The 21662-nt window shown below is 42.7% G+C and overlaps 1 protein-coding gene and 1 long non-coding RNA gene across 17 annotated transcripts in view; one reads left to right on the forward strand and one right to left on the reverse strand.

The window, feature by feature from the left end:
• Positions 1–21662, reverse strand: part of Hivep2 (HIVEP zinc finger 2) — a 192543-nt gene that overhangs the window by 151234 nt on the left and 19647 nt on the right. For 2 of the 15 annotated variants that reach the window (XM_076552712.1, XM_076552717.1), the window contains exon 1: positions 7–7023. The exons of 12 other annotated variants lie outside the window; for them this stretch is intronic. The gene's annotated coding sequence lies outside the window, so the exon portion shown is untranslated. Of the gene's footprint in view, positions 1–6; positions 7024–21662 lie in introns of those variants that run through there. One more of the 15 variants, XM_076552713.1, reaches the window with a different exon arrangement.
• On the forward strand, positions 5010–21017 carry LOC143268897 (uncharacterized). Of its 2 annotated transcripts, none has more exons than XR_013045082.1 (3): positions 5010–5179; positions 14637–14866; positions 20751–21017. It is a non-coding gene; the product is annotated as an uncharacterized LOC143268897 (long non-coding RNA). The 2 variants fall into 2 exon arrangements; XR_013045083.1 differs by lacking the exon at positions 5010–5179 and adding an exon at positions 13015–13149.

A 21662-nucleotide genomic window follows, 5' to 3' on the forward strand; every position in this document is an offset into this window, starting at 1 on the left:
ACTCGCCTCCCATAGATTTTTCTCTCCCTGTGTTTCTGAAACAAAACGAAGTAGGAAACGCCAAGGCTAATGCACATCACAGCGGCAATCTGCAATCTGGAAGACCTGTTCCGTGGGAAGTGGCCCAAAAGTCATCCGTCATTTTGCTCTGTCTGTAAGGAAGCAGAGAGAATGTCTGCATGGGGCTACACCATGAGACTAAGGGCAAACTCACTCATTGAGAGCTACAAACAAATACGAAATGTTTCATCAGGATGAGACCTGAATTTCCAGTAACTCGTAGATTTACAAACTCCACTCTCCTACCTGAATTTCAACTAATATTTGACGAGCAGCCCCAAATGACAGAGAAAATTCAATAAATGAAATAGAAACATACATCCCCACTTCTGGTTTTCATGTGTTGGACTAATCACCTTCAATATATTCACCCATCCCCTTAGGAGTCATTTTCAGAAAATTTAGTAACTAACATTTTGAAAAAACTGGCTGAGAAGAAGGTTTCAGCATCACATACACTTTCCCTTACAATATGTATTTTCCCTAGAAATGCGGACAATAGAACATCAAACTCTGAAAAGCTAAATAAAGCTCATGAGAAACACAGTAGACAAATGGGATATTTCTGTCCACACATTACACACACACACACACACACACACACACACACACACACACACACACACACTAAAATAAAATAAAATAAAATAAATAAATAACTTCCTATCAGTATGCTAGGGTAGAAATCCTAACTTGATAGGGATTTTACCTCACATAGTCCCTCTGAACAAAAATAAGGCAATGAAGCGCAACTGGGTGCATGACCAGGGTCTGAAATGAGCAGTCCTTTCTTAGCCAAGAGAAAAAGAACTTAAGAACGCAGAACTTCACTCTCAAGCTTCCACTACTAAGTAAGCACCAACCCTACCTATAATACTCGGTAGGCGTGGTTTATTATCTCCATCCCCAAACTCCACTCAGGAAGCATCACCTATACCTATAATATTCTACAGAAGTGGTTTATTATCTCTATCCCCAAACTCCGCTCAGTCTAAGTATTTCAGACACGTTACACAACACCCTTGTGCTATGCTTTATCAGCTAAGTAATCCATGTTTTCATATTTTTGGATCTGGGTTAAAAGTGGGCTGTATGTCACATGCACTGTAAACAGGACTCCTCTTCCTTCATGATTACCAAAACCAACTATGCTATACATTCTCAATAACCATGTAGATGGTTTTACATGCTTGCTAGTAATAGTCTTAATAAGGTCACCTTTAAAAGTTACTTAAAGAAAAGCAATATTCCATTACCTTTCAAATGTGACCTCTCGATATGAAAGATGGGACAGTATATCGAATTCTCATCCTTAAGTCAGAGTTGAGAAATATAGTGTTCAGATATCAACAAACTGTATTTATCAGATAACAGGTTATTTTGACAAGATTGTTTAAAAATCAACTGAACCAATTAAAAACAAAATGCTGAAGTGCATTATAAATTCCAAAAGCACTTCCCATTTACATAATAGAATCTGAACCTCAGAAGTAGTATCCTAATTGCTTAATAGCACATGGAAAAAATAATTCCCAAACATGAATTGCTTTTAAGCACTGAATAAATGCAAAATGTATATTTCCTAATTTACCAGTCAGATTCACCATAGTTAGAAATGGAGGCCTCTGTTATTTGTCTTGCTGAGGTATGATCTCCCTATATAGCTCAAACTGGTCAGAAATTCACCCTCTAGAGTGCTGACTGTGGCATGCACCCCCATGTCTAATACAGAAATTCTTGAATATACTTTTCATCTACTATCAAAACTCAGTCAATAACTCTACATTTAGTCTGTAACTATATGCTTGATTAGCATCTCTAGATAGTAAAATCATGATTATTCACCAATGAATAGCATGGGTATTCTATGACTCTGACAGAAGACCAAGTATCTACTTAAATACTGACAACCAGGGGCGGGCCCATACTGCCTTTATGACTAAACAGAACACTGAAAACACTGATGAAAAGCTAGCCCTAGACAAATTACTCAAATACCAAGCTAACACTATAAAAACCTGTGAATAACAGGAAAAAAATCATCATATCAATAGTAGAACTAAGTTCAAATACTAAGAATTAATATCTAGGGGTCAGCAGGATGGCTCAGGGGCTAAAGCATTGTCACCTGTGTTTGATCCCCAGGGCTGACCAAGTGGAAGGAGAGGACCGACTCCCACCCGTTGTCCTCTGACTTTCACACTTGTATCATAATGCGTGTGTGTCTGTGTGTGTGTCAGCACATCCACGTGCGTGCACACACACGTACACAGAATCAGTAAACTGGTGCAATAAAAATAATTTAAAGAATATTTGGAATAAACAGAGTTCAAACAAATGTCTGAGAAAGTAACTGAGAAGTAAATAAATTGGAAAACGAATATGACTAATAAAGAAAAGTCATCAGCCTTTTTTAATGCAAAGCAAAATGATGAGGTGAAATTTTTTTACTCTGATACAATGTTGATGAAAACGGGAAAAATACTTGGAAATAAGATAAGGATTGTGTGTAATTAGAAAACATTCCCTGTATTTCGCAAACTTTTGAGAAAAGTAAAATGTTCAGAAATGAGACTTTATTTTGAAATCTTTGAACATTGTATTCAATCAAATTTGGGTGGCCATTAAAACTAAAATACGGAAATCAGCAAAAAGGTAAATGTTTTCAAACACAAGGATGAAAGTAAGGATTACAGTTAACCATTTCAAAGGCACATAGGTGAGCAAGAACTAGCACATAGAAGAAAATTTCTAAATCAAATTGATAGAAGGCAGGTCTTCTCTGTATCCGACACTACTGCTGGAGACAGAAATTCCAAACTTGGCAAGAACAACTGACTTACACTGATCTGGTAGGTGCCAAAATAAAATCAGCCTGCAAATTCCATAAAACCATGACTGTTCTACAACAGAATCCATCAATGAGCAGATCTCTAAACCAAGCAACACTCCAATCTACCTGAAATGAGACCGGATGTTCACAGCACAGCCACCATCTTCTTAGGCATTCATCCACACCCAGGATTTTAAAGTTTCTAGAAGAATGTGTGTTCAAGACTGTTCATACTATCCCCTTATTTTGCCACATCCATTACTTCCACGCGAGGTCATGTACACCGCCAAATCACATTGTTTGAATACAGGCAGTTCTCATCTTACAAACACCTGACGAAAACCAAAAATAAAACCAGCTGCTGCTAACACTGTCAGAGGCCTTGCTATTACCCCTGGGGATAATCAGCTGTCATGCAGAAATTGTAAACCTTTGCAAAAAGGTTGACAGAAGAAAGACGGAGGCAATAACAGGAGGATCCGATAGGAAAACCACATTGAAGAGGTGCCTTACCTCAGCAGTATGTAATAAACCATGGATGTATAGATGGATGGATGGATGGATGGATGGATGGATGGATGGATGGATGGATGGATGGATGCCTGCATTCATCTTCAGAATTCCACCCTTGTACCCTTGTTACTTGGCCCCTATCCTGCTCCAACTACAGTGTTAATGAACCTCCTTCTTGGGCTCCTGATTCATGCACTAGAACTACAGGGAGCTACAAACCTAAAGTAAACAGCTGTGACCAACACGGGAGAGAACCCAAGCCCAGGACCAATCCACACATGTACGTTTGCCAACGCGCAGGTGGAGAGCAGATGACAGAGACAGACGCACAGGGTAAAAGTTGGATGCTGGAGACTTCATTTAATAGTTTAATTATTATACAAGAAAGCAGAGAAATGAGGCCTCTGTGGAAGGCAGAAATAAAAAATACAGACTAAGGTGAAAGTTGATGCTAGGTCTGGTTTGGCACAAGTCCTGCATTCTCCCCGAGAGCTCCAGTTTGATGCACTACCCAGACTTTATTTGGATGGCTATAATGAACCATTTTAAACACATCTGAAGCCTAGAAGCATCTCAATTCATTTTCTCCTGGGGACTACTAGTTTATCCTTATTCTTCTGAAATTTCTAGTCACTCTGTCATTCAGAAGTATCTTCCTCAGATTTCTCTTCCCAAGGAAATCCGGTCCTAGCAGCACAACGTTCAGAGGCATTAATGACCTTTCCTGAAGATCCGTCAGTGGTCTAGCCTATGCTATAAATGACTCCCTGGGCAAAGTCCTGTGCATTTCTTTTCATCGAGGACCACGATGTTGTTCACTACAGAGACCATCATGTATAGGACAGTCCGTGTGAAATGGTGCTCTGAAAACTTCAACAATAGCCAGCTCTGACTTGGCCCTGTAAGGCGATCCTAATTTTGTCTGTAATATTCACTCCCCCAGGAATGCCATCTTCCAGCCCCATTTTTCCTTAAAATGATGTTAACCGTGCTTCAAGGCCTCTATCTTCCTCGGAATCTTCCCTGCTTCCTTCCGGTACCTGGTCTTGATCTTTATCTATGAACTTGCCCTTGTGTTATGCCTCCAATTCTGTCTTTTAGCATCTTGAGTTCCTTTGCGCATACATCCCGGGTACTAGCTTGCACACTCCCTGCAAATACAAACAACACAAATGTCGCTGGTCTTTCTACGTAAATTTCTAGACCATTGCAAGAATCAGACTGGGTATTTAAGTTGTTCTTAGATGTGACTGTGGTTTCTAATCAGAAAGGAAAAGAAACGATTCAAGAATGAGGCAAGTTTGAACATGTAGCTTTGAACAAAATGAAATACAACAATGTGAGACCTAGAGCAAATTAACTGGGCCCTTTCTGCCCAGCGAACTGATTCAGGTCTAATTGGTAGGATGTTAACTGGAAGGAAAATACTCTGCCTATTTCAGGTTTTTCACCAGCACTTAATGTATGCCTACAGTAAAAGACTTCTCACCTCTTCCTTCCTCTCTCTGACTAAAATAAATTCCAAGTTCTAGAACCACTTGACAACACAATTCTACAACAATGGGCAGCTTAGCTCAAAGCAACTTAGCCTATTTTACACAGTTATTAGAAGCAACTCTTCAGCCAGGTGTGGTGGCACACACCTGTAGCCGCAGTTACTCAAGAGGCTGAGACCGTGGATCACTTGAGCATAACTATTCAAGGCCAGCCTTGACTTTCTTTGCTATGTGGAGCTTATGTATGGGCTAGCACTAGTGTGCATTTCCTTAATTAGTATGTATGCTAAAATATCTACTTTTAATAGATGTATCATGCTCCAGGGAAATCATTGTGGTCTATTAAAGGATAATTAGCCACATAAAATATGACCCAACATTAGCTATGTAAAAAGAGACCTCTTCAGATCTATATGCAAAAAAAAAACTTATCTGAACTTTGTTGAGGACTTTAAAATAAGTTGTTTGTGTGAGGTAAGTATGCTGTATACTGAAAAATGACTCAAAACTCTTTAGTATTAGAACTACATACATGGAGATTTGTAATCCAAAAAATATATATCCTATGTATTTTAAGACAGCCTAAACATGAAAGAGGCAGGTGGGAGAAGGACATCATGAATGAGCAACTAAGAATGAACAAGGTACTAAACATTCATGTACAAAAATATTTGAGACTGTACAAACTACAGTTGAAAAAGTACTTGGCCCATCTAGTTAGTCGGCAATTTCTCCGGGTCTTTGAGGTGGACACAGATGACCATCTCCAGCCCATCTATTTGTTTACTTCCCTGGTTGTTTATCTCTATTTACTACAAGATTCCTACAGAGCCACTCCCATGAGCCACACCTCCACACAGCGCTGGAAATACAGCATCCAAGGAGAGGACAGAGCAACAGATCACTGGTGGCTAGTGGGACCAACTCAAGGGCACCTCCAGGCTTCTGCTGGTCCCTTCATTCTTCGCTTGTTCCACCTAGGGTCCATGTTTGTTCTGCCTCCGAGAGGCCTGGTTTCTGATTTCTCAATGTCTTCTGTCTGATTTGTTGGTTCTTACTTTCTGACCGTCAGTGGTTACTTTTGCAACCAGCGTAGAATCTGCTGCCAGTGGCACACTTTTCCATGTGCTTTCCATCAACTTCCCTAATTGTCCCTTGGGGATCCGATCACGAAGCCTGTGAAAACCGGTCCTGGAGGTAGGACAAACAAACTGAATGGAGGCTCAGGGGTGCTTTAGACCACTGTGGTTTGAGAAACCATCTATGCTCATCCCATCCTTTCTGATGGGACAGCCCAACGTTCAGCTGAAACTGGCTGACATGATAATGATTTAAACAGATGGTTTGTTTGGAGTTCCTTGTTGTTGTTGTTTTGTTTTGTTTTGAGACAGGGTTTCATGTAGCTCAGGCTGGTCTCAAACTCTCTACATAGCTAAAACCGGCATTGAATTTTTGATCCTCCTGCCTCTACCTCCATAGCGCTGAGATCACAAGCATACGGCACCATGCACAGCTAAACAGGTGTTTCTCCTACAAAAACCTCCACCTCTTCTCCTATATGCTTCCAGAAGAAGAAAACAGCAACAACACCCCCAAAATCTGACATTCTTTAACAGCAATATTCCTTACCACCAAAAGCCATTCCCAGGTGGAGGATAGAAGTGATGTCCCAAGATACAGATCACTACTTCTCAAAGAGCAGCCCTCAAAGCAGCTGCATGCACATTACCTGGTTCCTTGCACCCCATCTCAAACCCACTAAATGACTTGTGTTATTGAACCTTCACACCTAAATCCTGGAAGCGCCTCTAGAGACTGCTGGGCGTCACACAGCTGGAAACTTCTGATCTAAACAGCCATCCAGAGCTTAGGGAAGATGCCTGATCTAAGCCCTGGATCCCCATGTCCTCTGCTTAATATCACTGTGCAGCCTTCATGGAAGGCCACTCTCTGCACGCCACTGGCTAAAATTAATTCTAAAAAGCTCAAGAAAATAAAGATCAAAGTCAGCCTCCGCCCCAGGAGCTTCCATTCTAATGAGCACAACACAAAGCACAGACATAAGAAAAAAAACTTAAAAGCATCTAGAAGCAACATTTCAGGGTATTCCAAGGCATGGCTGGATTTATCCACACGGGGGGGGGGGGGGGATTTGCAGGGGGGGGCGCACAGTCAAAACTTGGCAGAGCGCTGTTGGGACTCAGAAAGGAAGTGTCTTAGGCAAGACTAGAGTAGAATTTTAAGAGGGTGAATTTCAAGTGGGTCTTGAAGAGATGTGGAGATTGCCAGAGGACACTGAAGATCAAGGAGAAAATATGTATAGCCCTGTCTCTTGGTACCACAGTCAACACAAAGAGAAAAAGAAGTGTCCTGCAGGATTATAAGGAGCTAAGATACTGGCTAAGACAGAACACCCTAAAAAGAAGCGTTATAAATATACATTATCTTTTGAGGCAGACAGGCAGTACTGTGACCCCCAGGCTATAGCACAGAAACTAGGAAGCAGTTGAAACCCTTACTCGAGTCAGTCATTGTAGGTCAGGGTTGGAAATTACCTCCTACTATGAACTCTGTGCCCAGCCTGATTTATTCCCCAGTAGAAGAAGCATTAAGTCACTGTCGCTCCTTCCAAAGAGTAAACCATCCAAAACCACCCTGTTCCTCCCTTTCTCCATATTAGAAAGCCAAGAAAGAGTGTAAGAGAGGGTGCATCCACATCCATACTTTCATGAGTCAGCTTGCCCATCTGTGTGTGCACAGGGATGCTCGTGTGTATGAACTGTGTGCTTGTACAGAGGTAGATGATGTCCCTAACAGACCATATATCATTTCTTTACAGCTCACTGCATTTTCATATTTGTTTCTATGGGTGCTTCCATGATAGCATTTGTAGCAAACTATACTGAAAAGTAAGAGCCAATCAAAATCTCTATGATTTATGATCAAGAGAATTAGCCAAATTCATAGCACTGGCTTAGTCCTTTGCATATTTTTCATCTGGTTACGCAGTCCAATAAGACAGGCACTAATGCTGGGTGACTTTACATCTTAAAATTAAAACAGTATTGAATCAAACGTAAACTGCAGTTCCTCAATTGCGGTGATAAACATGTTTCAAATGCCCTGAAAAGGGGTCAGTGGTTCTCATCTCAACCAGAGCAGATATAGGATATGTCCATCACCACAGAAAGCTGTTGGAAGTGGCTTTCATTCTAGAAAAACAGCTACAGATCCAAACATATACAACATTTTTTGTTTATGTCTAAGGATGTACTTCGCTCTTTCCCACTAAGCCTTCCCAAGCTACTAAGAAAACCATGTCTTTCTCCTCAGAAATTCCTCAGTCCCTTTATGTCACGACAATTCTCTTTCTGTTGTCATTTTCATCTCCATGTCATAGGAATAAACATTGCTCTTCCCTGCTACAGTTAGTTCTGGATGGCCAGTGGAGGCTTATCAAAGCACTGAGTTCTATCATGGACATGTTATGGAGTCAATAAGTATGAGTTAGAGCCCATTCTGGGAACAACCTACAAAATAAAAATATAGATACAAAAGAAAGGTTTCCTAAATGTTAGACACTGTCACGTGATGTAATCATCCACAGAGACCATACTCAAGAACAGTGCAACTGAGTTATTACACACACACACACACACACACACACACACACACACACACACACACACAATTCTCACAATATTTTTAGAAATGCTTTGGTTTGCTTTCTGTTGCTGTTATAAACATTTTGACCAAATGTAATTTGGGGAGAAAAGGCTTTATTTCAACTGAGATGTCTACATCCCAGTCCATCACGGAGGGAAACCAGGGCAAGAACTTAAGTAGGAACCTGTAGACAGGAACTGACGTAGCAACCATGGAGGAGTACGGCTTACTGGCTCACTTCCTCTGGCTTATTCAACTACTTTTCTTACAGACTGAACCCACAGCCTACGGAGGGCACCACCCACAGTGGTCTGGGCCTCTAACATTAGCAATTCAGAAACTATCCCACAGACAAACCCATAGGCCAATGCGACAGAGACAATTCCTCAATTGAAGTTTCCTCTTCGCAAGTGACTCTAGTGTGTCCAGTTGACAAAAATCAAACCAAAACAAGTCAGACTACAGATCTGTGCTGGGCTGTATTCCTACCTATCCTGGGCCACAAGAAGCCCGGAGGCTGCAGATGGGAGACACCTAGGTGGCATGGTGAAGTTTGTTGATTGTTATACAAGGCAATGGCTTAGGTGGAAACACTGCTTGGTTTACATGTTTAAAAAGGAAGCAATCAAGTTATTTCAGAAGTGAGGAGGAAATTGAACTTAGCACACGTCCATCAGAAAAGTACTGTCCTCTCATCCATGACATGGCATTGGTCGCTTACCCTGCAGGGTGGCAGAACCAGGGTTCCTGGTGCCCTATGGGACCCAACTTCTTAGATTAAGATCAGTTTTCAATATGATTCTTAATCAGACCCTTACATCATCTTCAAACCTCAAGCCTGAGGACCCAGAAGACAAGACTTTCACTCTAAGAGCTGCTTGTAGACCACGGAAAGAGAAAATTCCCTTCATAATATCAGCTGGATAGAGATCCAAAGGACCTGAAATATGAGCAATTATCTGATTTTTAAACCCAGGGAGGGGAAAACCCCACATCGAGAGCTGCTGGATGGAAAGTATGAAAACGGAAGAGTAAGTTGACCCACTGCACCTCACTCCTTATTGTTGATTCAGCCCAGCAGAACGCATGTTCCCGCGCTTCACCGTGCACGCAGGCAGTTTCCCACCAGCCTTGGAGGCTAGCGATACCTCCAGGGTCACCTAAGACCCGAGAGAAGGAAACTGCACAGGAAACAAAACCAGAGCGACACAGTGACAGGCACTCTGATGGCAGCTGAGAGATTGAAGATAAAGACTCGGGGGTAGGGGACCAAGTGCAGCCTCCAGAGGAAGTGAAACCCGGACCGGGCTCGAAGACACCTCATTTTCCACAAGAAGTCACCCACTCTTGCCCCATCCCCACCTACACCTGCATCTCTTGGCTTACTCAGGGCCCTTCTTCACTGTGAACAGTGTCGATGGCTCGAAGGACCCGGCAAAGTCCGTCAGCCTCTCTCACTGGTGCAATGCCCCACCTGCACACAACACCTGCACTGTGCCCCAAAAGTTGGTGCGATTACAGCCCTTAAGACTAGCTTTGCAGGCCGGGCGGTGGTGGCGCACGCCTTTAATCACAGCACTCGGGAGGCGGAGGCAGGTGGATCTCTGTGAGTTCGAGGCCAGTCTGGGCTACAGAGTGAGTTCCAGGAAAGGCGCCAGAGCTACACAGAGAAACCCTGTCTCGAAAAAAAAAAAAAAAAAAAACTAAAACACTAGCTTGCCTTCAATATCCACATTTTTTTAAATCAAAATATAATCCCATTATCTCCCCCCTTCTTGTTCCTCCCTCTGACTCCCCCCATGCCCCGTCCCTCTCAAATTCATTTTCCTTTCTAATTGTTACATGTACAAATACCACCTACTCAGTCCATTTAGTGTTCTTTGGATGTATGTGATTTCAGGGCTGACCAAATGGTATTGGATCACAAATTACAGGGCTCATCTCTGAGGAAGACGACGGCTCCCACGCTCGGCACTCCTTGGTTGCCTGTAGTTAGTTCTCTGTCTAGGATACCACCACCCCCTCCCTCCACCCCCGTGTTAGTGTGTCTACTGACGTTGTACTTATTCAGGTCTTGTTGGGGGCAACCATACTGCTGAGGAATCACAGGTGAAACTTCCCTGTGAAGTCTGTGAAATCTCATAGCAAATTTCCTGGTCCTGTGGCTCTTTCACCTAGAGTAACCACAGAAGCCAGGAAAGTAGCTAGGATCTTTGGAGTGTGTGTGTGTATGTGTTGGGGGGTGGGGGAGACAGGGGGAGTGTTAATTGAGAACTTTGAGGAAAGTCAACACAGAAGGAAAAAGGAGAGGAAAATAACACTACGCATGTTTGAGAAGTCATAAGGAATCTTATCATTTTTTTTTTTACTAAAATGACACAAAACACACACATACGTGTGCTCGCGCACATGCCTGTAGTGTGTGTGTGTGTGTGTGTGCGCGCGCGCGCGCGTGCGTGCGTGCGTGCGTGCGTGCGTGTGCGTGTGTGTGTGTGTGTGTGTGTGGTTTAAATGAAGCTAAACCTCTTGGGCCAACAATGCTCCCACCAAAAGAATTACTGTCTAACAAACACCCAGTGTCTGGTGTGAAACTTCTCTTTGTATCAGTATCTGTTTTGAAAAGGCTCCTAGGAACTGTCAGTGTTTGCAGTTCCACGGGGTGAGGGACAGATTGTTAGGCACTGAGCTCTGATGCAGCTCCTCGGATGAGAATCTGTACTCCGCTGTAGACGGATGTTGACCCTATACAGCCTGCCTAGACTCCTTGGGTCTCCAGTGTTTCAACTGTCCACTACGGTTTTACACCACCTATTCTAAGACACAAGTATTTTTCTATGTGTTAAATTTCTGAAATCAGCATTGCATCTTAGTATCAATGGCTTCTTTCAACTTACCCCAAGCCTTATGCTTCCTCATTAAAGCTACATCAAATAACACCTTTGATGGCACTTTAGCCCCTATGAAACACAGGAGAAACTACATCATAAGGTTTTAGTAAAGATTAAATTTGTAGATTTAGAATTGCCATCCTTGAATAAGCTGCTCAGTTATTATTAGTTACTATTGTTATTAAACCAACAGCTGTGAACATGGACACAACTGTAAGAGATAATCCTATTTTCACTCATAAATTGTGCATTAAAATGATGGTTGACCCAGGGTACAGTGGCAGTATATTCCTATAGTCCTAGCGACTCTTGAGGCTACAGAAGGAAGATCACCGAAGCCCAAGAGTTGGAGGCCAGTCTGGAAAACTCTGAGACCCGGTCTCAGATTTAAGGGGAAAATATGGTGGTAGGTGCAGAGAAGATGTCGGGAAGCTGAATGTCTCAACATGATGAATCCCCAGCACCTGGCACACTGCGTGTTCCACAGGAAGCTTTCCAAAGATAACTGAGAACCGAATGAATTTTCTCCTTCGACCATACCCTCTCTACCTCCACTGCTCAGAAATTTAAGTCCTCATCCATACCCACCAAGGCTCAGTTTGAATTTCACCCTCTTGTGAAGGAGGAGGAAGAAAAGAAAGGAAAGAAAGAATTTTGTTTTATTGTCTTCCCATTTTGTCTTCTTTCTATTGCTATACATTACACTGAATTTTAAACCTACTGGGGAGAATCATACTGTCTAAGAATAGGAACTGTACCTCTATTGAAGCTACATGCCGCAGAAGGCCTTAAATACGAAGAAATCCTCTCAAAATTGAATGTTAAGTTCTCTTTATAGACATTAAGCTATATCTATCTCTCTATCTATATATTTATATTTACACACACACACACACACACACACACACACACACACACACACACACACGTCAGGAGCCCAGACTCCACCAGAATGTGACCTTATTTAGAAATAAGAGTCACAGCAAATGCAATTAGTTAAAATGATGTCATATTGGAGTGAGGCTGCCCGTTAATCCAACATGCCTGGTGTCCTTAGAAGACGACAGAGACCCACAGAGAGAATGTTGTGTGAAGACAGGGACAGAAATTAGAGTGATGACAAGCCAAAACATGCCCATGGTTGCCAGCTGTCACCAGGACCTGGGGGAAAGCTCTTGAATGGGCTCTTCCTCCCAGCCCTCAGAAGACCTCAGACCTGCTGACAGCCTGACTTCACATGTCCGGACCCCAGAAGAAGCCAGTGGAAACCTATTGTTCCTTGTTTGTGGCACTAGATCTCAGTGGTCTTAGTAAGCAAATGCACACGTCTCTGCTCATTTAAATACTGCCCACAGTGGCTCCTCTTCACTGCTGTTTTTTAGACAGTGTTGCCTAATTGGTCTTGTGGCCTCACCTCACATCCAACCTTAAAGCTGGGGCGCCTCAGGGCCAGCCCCACACCCTTTCTTCTGCTTCTCGAATTCCCATTTGCCACCATCAATGAGCGGCTGGCTCCCACATTTGGGTCTCCACCCTTCCTCTCTTCTGTACCTACCTACAGCCTGGTCACTTGACACTGGATTTCTTGCTGGCTCAGTCATTCAAAACCACTTCAAACCCGGCAAAACCAAAGCCAGAAGGCAAGCCACTCAGCCTGCTTTGCTTTCAGTGTGTGACATCTCTACCCCTTCCAGTGAGTGACATCTCTACCCCTTTCAGTGAGTGACATCTCTACCCCTTCCACTGTAATATCCTATGGTTCATTCAGGGCTATTTCTCTCCGTAACCAACCCACCATCAAGCCCTATAAGATTCTCCTTCTACAAATCACTCTAATTTCTCTTATCTCTCCACCTTGCTCTATCCTTTTCCTCTACTAGTCTAATTAGGTTTACACAGTAGATTAATCCAGTGTAGTAATCCAGTCACTGACTTCCAAAGGCCTTGACTAGTTCCGTATTCAATATGAAAACATTCCTCATACCATCTACAAAGAAAATTTCAAAATGCAAGTATGATGCTTCCATGCCCATTTAGACTACTTCTATGGCTTTCCATTTGTTTTAGGGCAAAGACCAAAATACTAACATGGGTTTACAAGGTATGATGGTTTGAAAGAAAATGGCCCCCAAAGGGAGTGGCACTATTAGGAGGTGTGGCCTTGTTGGAGTACTTGTGGTCTTGTTGGAGGTAGTGTGTCACTATGGAAGCCACACCCAATGAGAGAGGCTATTTCCTGTTGTCTGCAATCCAAGATGTAGGGCACTCAGCTACTTCTCCAGCACCATGTCTACCTGAACACCACCATGATGATAATGGACTAAACCTCTGAAAATGTAAGCCTGCCCCAATTTCATGTTTTTCCTCTTAGAGAGTTGCTGTGCTCCTGTGTCTCTTCACAGCAATAGAAACCTTCAGAGAGAAGGCCAGGATAGAACCAACCCAACCAACTTCACCTCCCCTGGTCCCAGGTGCTCGGATCATAGCCATGTTTCTATATGCCTTACATCTGTTATTCCATCCACCGCAGAGCCAGTGTGCAAGCATTTCCGTCAACCTGGTACAATCACCACACCCCTCACCCTTACCTCACTGTCCTTAATTCTCTGTTCTATCACCCACTGTACTCACTTCCATCACTGGGCTTCAGCATAACTTGTAATAATAGAGAGGAGTATCCCCAACATGTATTAAAACCAGGACCAGACTTACCTTGTCTTACAGACTTACAAATTCAATTCTTATATCAGTGCATGGAAAAGACACTCCACAAACACTTGTAAAAAAAGTTGAGGAATAGTAAAAATGAACGTGTTGAAAGAAGACATTGCTTTCTAACTGTCTACATTGTGATGCAAATGCCCTCCTTAGAAAGATGTGTATGGCCTGCTTTTCATTTTCCAGGAAGCTCCTACCATAGCACAATGAATATACAATCAGTGTTGTTTGCAGTAGTTTTATGTAATTTAGCTAGATTTAAGTGTCTTCTCCAATGCAGCATTGTTAATAATTATACAGCCACAGTTATTAATTTGCATCACAATTTCAAAACTTCAACCTGATTAGTCAATTATTTTTCCTACTCTTATACTTATAGTCCAGAGATATAAGTGAGTGTCAAACAATAATAGTTTTCTGCATGATGTACTACTATTGGTTCTATCATTCTTTTGCCTCCAGGACTATTAATCTATTTAACATGAAAACCAGACTATTCTTACAGTGGAAAAAGGGGGTCACCAAAATGAAGCAGTTACTTTCTCCACCCCAACTGAAAGTTTTTCTAAATGGAGACCTTGGTGCAGCGACTGGGAAAGTAACCACGAAAGCCACCACTGCTGAAGCAGGGTGTGTGAAAGACCTCCAGATAAAACTTGCAGACACCATGAATTTGAAGGATTTCTGCACGCGTGAGTATTTATTCTGCGATGTTAAGAACCTTAGAAACCATTTCACATAACATTTGGAAGCGGCAATACAAGTGTCAGTATTTGCGCCTCAAACCCTGACGCAAGGAAGCACAACGTCACAACAGCAGAGCTAAGCTGCACTCCCAAATAGTCACATCCCAGGGGCCAACAAACAAATTCTTCTAGCGTAGCTTCACACACTGACAAAACCATGATGTTTCCTACAGTTTTAACAAGGACAGCATCAGTGGTGAATTTACACTCCACCAGTCTCGGGACTTCCTGTCTCAATACCTGCTTCCTTCACCCCCCTCCTCGTAGACTTCCCATTGAGTTTTGTAATCAGTGAGCTCAGAGTGAGCCTTGGGACAGCAACCAGGGTCTTCACAGCAGCAGATGCCGCCGCTGTCTTCTGGCTGCCTCCTCCGGGGTCTTATTTCCTGGAGTGGTGGAGGATCCTCTTATCTTTGGACTCAGTACTTAGTATCGATGCAGCTCTGCGAAAGCGACAGCAGCATGATTGGCAGAGATGCCTCGGGGGCGGCGGTGGCACTTGGACATTCTGTATTCACTCTGCGACTCTGCAGGCCTGCGGTTCTTTCAGAATTGTCTCATGCCCATGAGGTCATGCCCAGCTGACCTCTTCAGAACGTGATACCCTGAAGCGCCGCTGTAAAAATAGAGCACTCTCTAACAATTTCTTATTGGCCAGTGAACAACAGCGTGTTCTCTAGATTTGGGGGGAACTAACGCATTCATAATAATTTACACAAATATACAAGGAAATGAGTGAGAGAGTCTCAAGTCACGTAAATGCATTTTCTTATATCCAAACTATTAAAAGAAATGGATACAGGGTTCTGATAATTTATGGTGATGGCATAAAAGCACCCCAGCTGGGAGAGCCTAAGGTTTCAGATTAAACCATTGCCACTGCATAAATACTGATAGTTGACACATCTGTGCAGTGCTTCATAGTACATATTGCCCTATTACTTTTAAGTTGTCAAGTTAGGTTTTTTGTTTGTTTGTTTGTTTTTGTTTTTGAGACAGAGTCTCCCTATGGAGCTCTGGCTGTCTTGGAACTCACTGTGTAGACCAGGCTGGCCTTGAACTCACAGAAACCTACCTGCCTCTGCCTCCAAGTTGTGTGCTACCACACCCAGCAACACACTGTTCTTTGACTTAAATATCTTGATCAGCTCTAGGTTTCCCTATCTATCCTGTCACTCTAGCTTCATGACACTTTCAGTGGCTCACACTGGCTTTCTTAATTCCAGTGTGGGTTCAACATCTGTTTTATACACTGAAGCTTCAAAAGAACAAAACAAACCTCTAAGAGCTACAAAGATCTATGAGGCAAGTCACCTCAACCTTTTTAATGAGACCGAACTCAAAATAAGGGGAAGAAGAAATATTAGTAAAGATTATTATTAACTGTCATTTATGTATGTAAAAACATGGAATCATCTGTATTCTTCCCAAAAGAGTTGTCTTCTTCATCGGGTTTCGGAGATTTGTATATCCTAGTCCTTGATTCATTAGTGTGTTTTAAAAATTAAAAGCTGAATCTTACTTAGATGCCACCTCCCTAGCTCAAACTTAAACCAGGAAGTGCCTACAAATATCTTCATGCAAATCTAGGTCCACAGTCATCTCATACACAGGCCTATTTTCGCAGATCAAATTGCTCTTTATGAAACTCATACCCTGATGCAGCAGGCACTAGGAACAGCTCCCCACCATCCCAAGGCCCATTTATATAAATATGCTCTTATTTTGTGCATTACAAAATAAACTCTATGTTCAAATCCATTGAGCTCTGGAAACTAAGATGTAATACACCTTAACTATGGGAGACCAGTAAAGTAACATTTAAAATATCGGTAACTGTAACTTTATTTAGTTGATTGAAAATAAACACACCTGACAGGGCTGTTCCTTGCACACGTAGTGCTCTCAAGTCCTATCAATAAACTGAAAATGAGTCTACCATTGAACTGGAGTGGTTGATGGTAAAGTGCAAGAATCCATGTCCCCAAGGGAGGCAGACAGGTCTGGAATAACCACCTATTCAAATAATATAACAATAGGCTGAAAAAAAACGCCCTGTTCTGGGTGTGTCCACAAAGCTTTCTAAGGACACTGCTAAGTCCTGGAACATAAAGTAACTTTTAAAAAAGTACTTCTTCAACAGAAAATTGGTTCTACAATGTAACATGATTGTCTATTGTGAAAACACAACTTTTCCTCCAGCCCCATTTTATATAAGTGATACAGAAGGTCAGAGTTACATCCCAAAAGAAAACCACAAACAGTAAGAAGAATGTCCTTTTCTGTCTGTTCAGATACTTATTTGTCACTTAGTTATCTTGATATCTCCCAAGTCTCAGCTCCCAAAGGTCAAGACGTTCAGGACTGGCATCCGCCCAGGCCTGCATCACAAGCTGAGAGGCACATCATTTGACTTCCTGGCAATACTAATGGTAGTCCACTCCATCCAGATAACCAGCTGTAGTAACAGTACCAGTACCAGTAACCAAGAACCCATGACCAGCACCAAAAGGGATAACTCATTTGACAGTTCTCCAAACACCAGGAAAGCAATTCCCAGTATCTCATATGTCAAGCCATGTTCTAAAGAACTTGGATTATTTGTGGTAACAGAAAAGAAACCTTTTTTAGAAAAATAAAGGGGATGTTCATCAACAGAAAGACCACTTTTTAAACGGATATTTTTTACTCTTGCTAAAGACAATATTACTCCACCTTGTCTCCCTAATTCAGATATTCCCTCACCCACTGACACAGCAGATCCAGAAGAAGGCAAGTGATGTGGTTACAGAAAAAGAAACCTAGTCTTAAATTCCGACTACCTGAGCTTAAAACTCAAACTCCTAAAACCCACAGGCTGTGACACCTTGGTTGAACAACTTAACAGATTTAACAGCCTTCCTCACATGACAAAGAATTTGACATAGAAGATAACTAAACTTAAGGAAAAATCAATAAACACACGAAGTGCCTGACGCTTTTTTTCAGTCATCGTGAGTTAAAAATCCCAAGGAATTCTGCAGTGGTGGTGATGATTTACAGCACATACGCTCCCTCCCATTCATACCGAAAATTATGAGTAAGCCAGGCCATGAACTAATCAGAAACTGGTGGTTGTAGCCTACAATAAAAAAAACTGAGAGGAAACGTTGGTAAAACTTCTTTTGGAAATTCTAGAAGTTTGTCCTCTTTCGCACACTTTGGTATCTAATTTAAATGTCTCCCTCTATCTACCAAGACTTGGGGCATAAGCAATCATTCATGATAAACAGGAAATGACAGAGTTTAAAAAAATCAATGCAAGTCATCTCCCAAAGACTGAATCCTTTTCAATGCTGACACGGACTTGAACTCTCCTTAATATCCTTGCCACAGGGGCTTACAGTCTCTCATAGGGAACTCTTGACTCCGATGGTTTCCACATTAAAATTCTTGGTTAACTCTCTACCTCTCTGAGTTCACATCTTCATGATCTGGCCTCGGCTAACACACCCATGTATCATGGTCTGCAACTTGTCCTTTAGACACAGCTAATTCTCCCATAATCCCATACTTGCTCCCCACCACGAAGTCCAGATGTCCCAGGATGATACAGCCATTTCATCACACCCGCGGAGAGGGGAAGAGAACTTCTAGCCTCCTTCATCTCCCTCACCTTCCCACTACTTTTGCTTTCATTCTAGAATATTCTTATTCTTGCATGCCAGTCAGTACATTCCCTCAGCCATGCTGAGAGTAATGATGTAAGATCTCATCTGGGATTTGAAAATACAGAGAACTGTCCAGAGACCATAATCCCAGAACTCCAGAGGCGGAAATTATAGGATCAGGAATTTAACATCAGTCTCCACTACACAGAAAGCTTGAAGCCAGCCTCATCTACAATGGAACTCTGTATTAAAAAATATTACGCACACATCACACACATACACACGCACGCACGCACGCACGCACGCACGCACGCACGCACCCACCCACCCACCACACCACACCACACAACACGCACGCACACACAAATGCAAACACAAACAAATAAATCATTTAAAATTTTTTTAAATAATAAGAACTGGAATTGTGAATTGTCTAACCTTTTCTCACCTTCACTGTGTGCTTTTTAAAGACCAAGAACTTCAATACATTTAATGCTCAGGGGTCTTTAGGAGTTTACCCGTGTGCCTATGTTACAGATCAGAACACTCAAGCTAAAAAAATGACATCTCCTACCCAAAATCACAGGAGGAGACGTACCCAGGCAGCACTCAGTCTGAGGCAGGCCAGCTCCGAAACATAATCCGGGACAGGCACTCTTTTCCCACTTTGAATCTTATCAGGCAACAGTGCTATCTCTCAGAAAGAATTATGGAAATTAAATTCCTTAAGTATATATTTGTAAAGGAAAGTCCCATCCACGCATGAGCACATAATGCATAGCATTCTCCAGAAAACCAGGGTGTGTCGATTAAAATGCTGCCAATACGTAACATGCTCCTAGTAACAAGTCAATAACTCATTGTCGACGGGTTGATGAGTCTCAATGATCAGCATCACCAGTAGGGAGAACTATTTTGTGACTTAGCAACCATTATAAAATTATAAAATGATAGCTGAGGATAGGAAAGCAACAAGTTAATAGGAAGGAAGAGGAAGTTAGTGCAGACTATGTCCATTCCTGCTGCTACTCTCTCCTGCACTCTGCAGCTGCCACCAACCCCAAGAGACTGTCATGAGCCCCTCACAGAAGGATTTCCTCTCAAACACTGTGCTTGTTACCAAGTGGTGGTGGAGGAGGAGGAGGAGGAGGAGGAGGAGGAGGAGGAGGAGGAGGAGGAGGCGGCGGCGGCGGCGGCGGCGGCGGCGGCGGCGGCGGCGGCGGCGGCGCACGCCTTTAATCCCAGCACTCAGGAGGCAAAGACAGACAGAGCTCTGTGAGTTCTAGGCCAGCCTGGTCTACAGAGAGAGAGTTCCAGGGCTACACAGAGAAACCCTGTCTCCAGAAAAAGAAGGAAACAAAAAAAAAAAAAAAAAAGATTGTGTATGTTCAACTTCAACTACACTGACACTGAGGAGCTTTAAACACAGATTCCTGATTTCTGTTCCACAGCACCTCAGCAAAGCAGAAGGAGCGAAATGTCACAATCAAAACCAGGATTGACATTTACATGTCTGACTTATGGGCCAGACATTCATTTTGTCACAGGTACTGATGGAACATCAAGATTAGCTACATAATGTACTAAGCCAAGACAAAACCCAGGGCCATTTTGATCCTGGGGTCCACTGTGGTTGTACAGATGGTACACAGGAGAAACCTACCCTGTTAAGCACTTTACTGGGCACTGGAAGTACAGCTTGTGACATAATCCATTATCCTGATTTCCAGAAAAACTTAAATGCAATATCAGCAATCGTGTTAGAGATGAAAAGTCAAATATGCATTACGTTTAAACTTTTTTTTTTTTTCAGTTTTTCGAGACAGGGTTTCTCTGTGAAACAGTCCTGGCTGTCCTGGAACTCACGCTGTAGGCCAGGCTTGGTCTCGAACTCACAGAGATTCCCCTGCCTCTGCCTCTGCCTCCTGAGTGTTGGGATTAAAGGCGTGCGCCGCCGCCGCCGCCGCCGCCGCCGCCGCCGCCGCCGCCGCCGCCGCCACCGTGCTCATGTTAAAACGCTTAAGTGCGCTTCGGATCTCACACTGTTATGTAGACACTAAGGGTTAAGTACTAGTGAAAATTATCCTGGTTCAAGTGGACTGCTTGCCACTCGCGCCCCACCCCTACCCCCTGCCCACGCACGCTGCCCCCCTGAAATGTCTTCTTTTGTAAATCAATAGGGCAATGTGATGTGATAAAAATGACTCTCATTCGATGAAAAGCATTTGTAAACGGCGAAAACAGCAGCAACTAGAGCACCAGGCCTGCACAGTTGCCAAGCGTCCTGTGTCTTTCAACACTTCGATTTAATAAACATTTACCGTGCACCTATTGTGCTTGCGTTTCATTTTTCTGAAGCTTCAAGTATTGTCTCATTGTTGCTGAATTTAAAGCACTCGACAAAGAGAATGCTGGAAGTTGGCCAGGCATGTGAAACACATCTGAAATCTGAGAGATGACCGGGACATTTTCCTCCAATCGCTCCCTCCATCCAGCACCTGTGCACGGAGCCAGAACTCGGGGTGAGGCGGTGGGGTTCTAGGCACTGGATATACAGGAAGGAACAGGGCAAACTCAGCCCTTGACTGCACAGTTCACAGGGAAAAGTAGACAGTAGACAGCAAATTCTTTGTATAAATAAATGAAGATGTTTAAATACATCACTTAAAACATCCTTAAATAAGACTTTTAAGAACATCTCAAATTATAATTCTAAGTTCTACTGCAGGATTAAATTTATTTGAAGATTTCCCTCCAGGAAGCCGACTTCTGAGCTCAGAGTTGTAAAGACATTTTCTCCTGCTCTCATGATATCTGTAGGGTCGTTCCATGAAGACACATGATCTCTCTACAGCATACAGAGTATACCCTCCAAACTAGGTGCATCTAATCCATATACGAAGCAAAGCACGTGTGTTTGAGCCACACAAATAGATCAAGTGTCAAGTTTGGATTAACGCTATAAAAATTCAAATTTGGTGCCATCCAGAAAGTACTCCTCACACAATGATTTTTATACAACAGCGTGTTAATCTCCTGGCGATTATGAGATTCAATTAATATGTCTGGGATCCTACTTAGCACCTCCAACA

This window comes from Peromyscus maniculatus, chromosome 16, assembly GCF_049852395.1.
Source record: "Peromyscus maniculatus bairdii isolate BWxNUB_F1_BW_parent chromosome 16, HU_Pman_BW_mat_3.1, whole genome shotgun sequence".
Classification (NCBI taxonomy): Eukaryota; Metazoa; Chordata; class Mammalia; order Rodentia; family Cricetidae; genus Peromyscus; species Peromyscus maniculatus.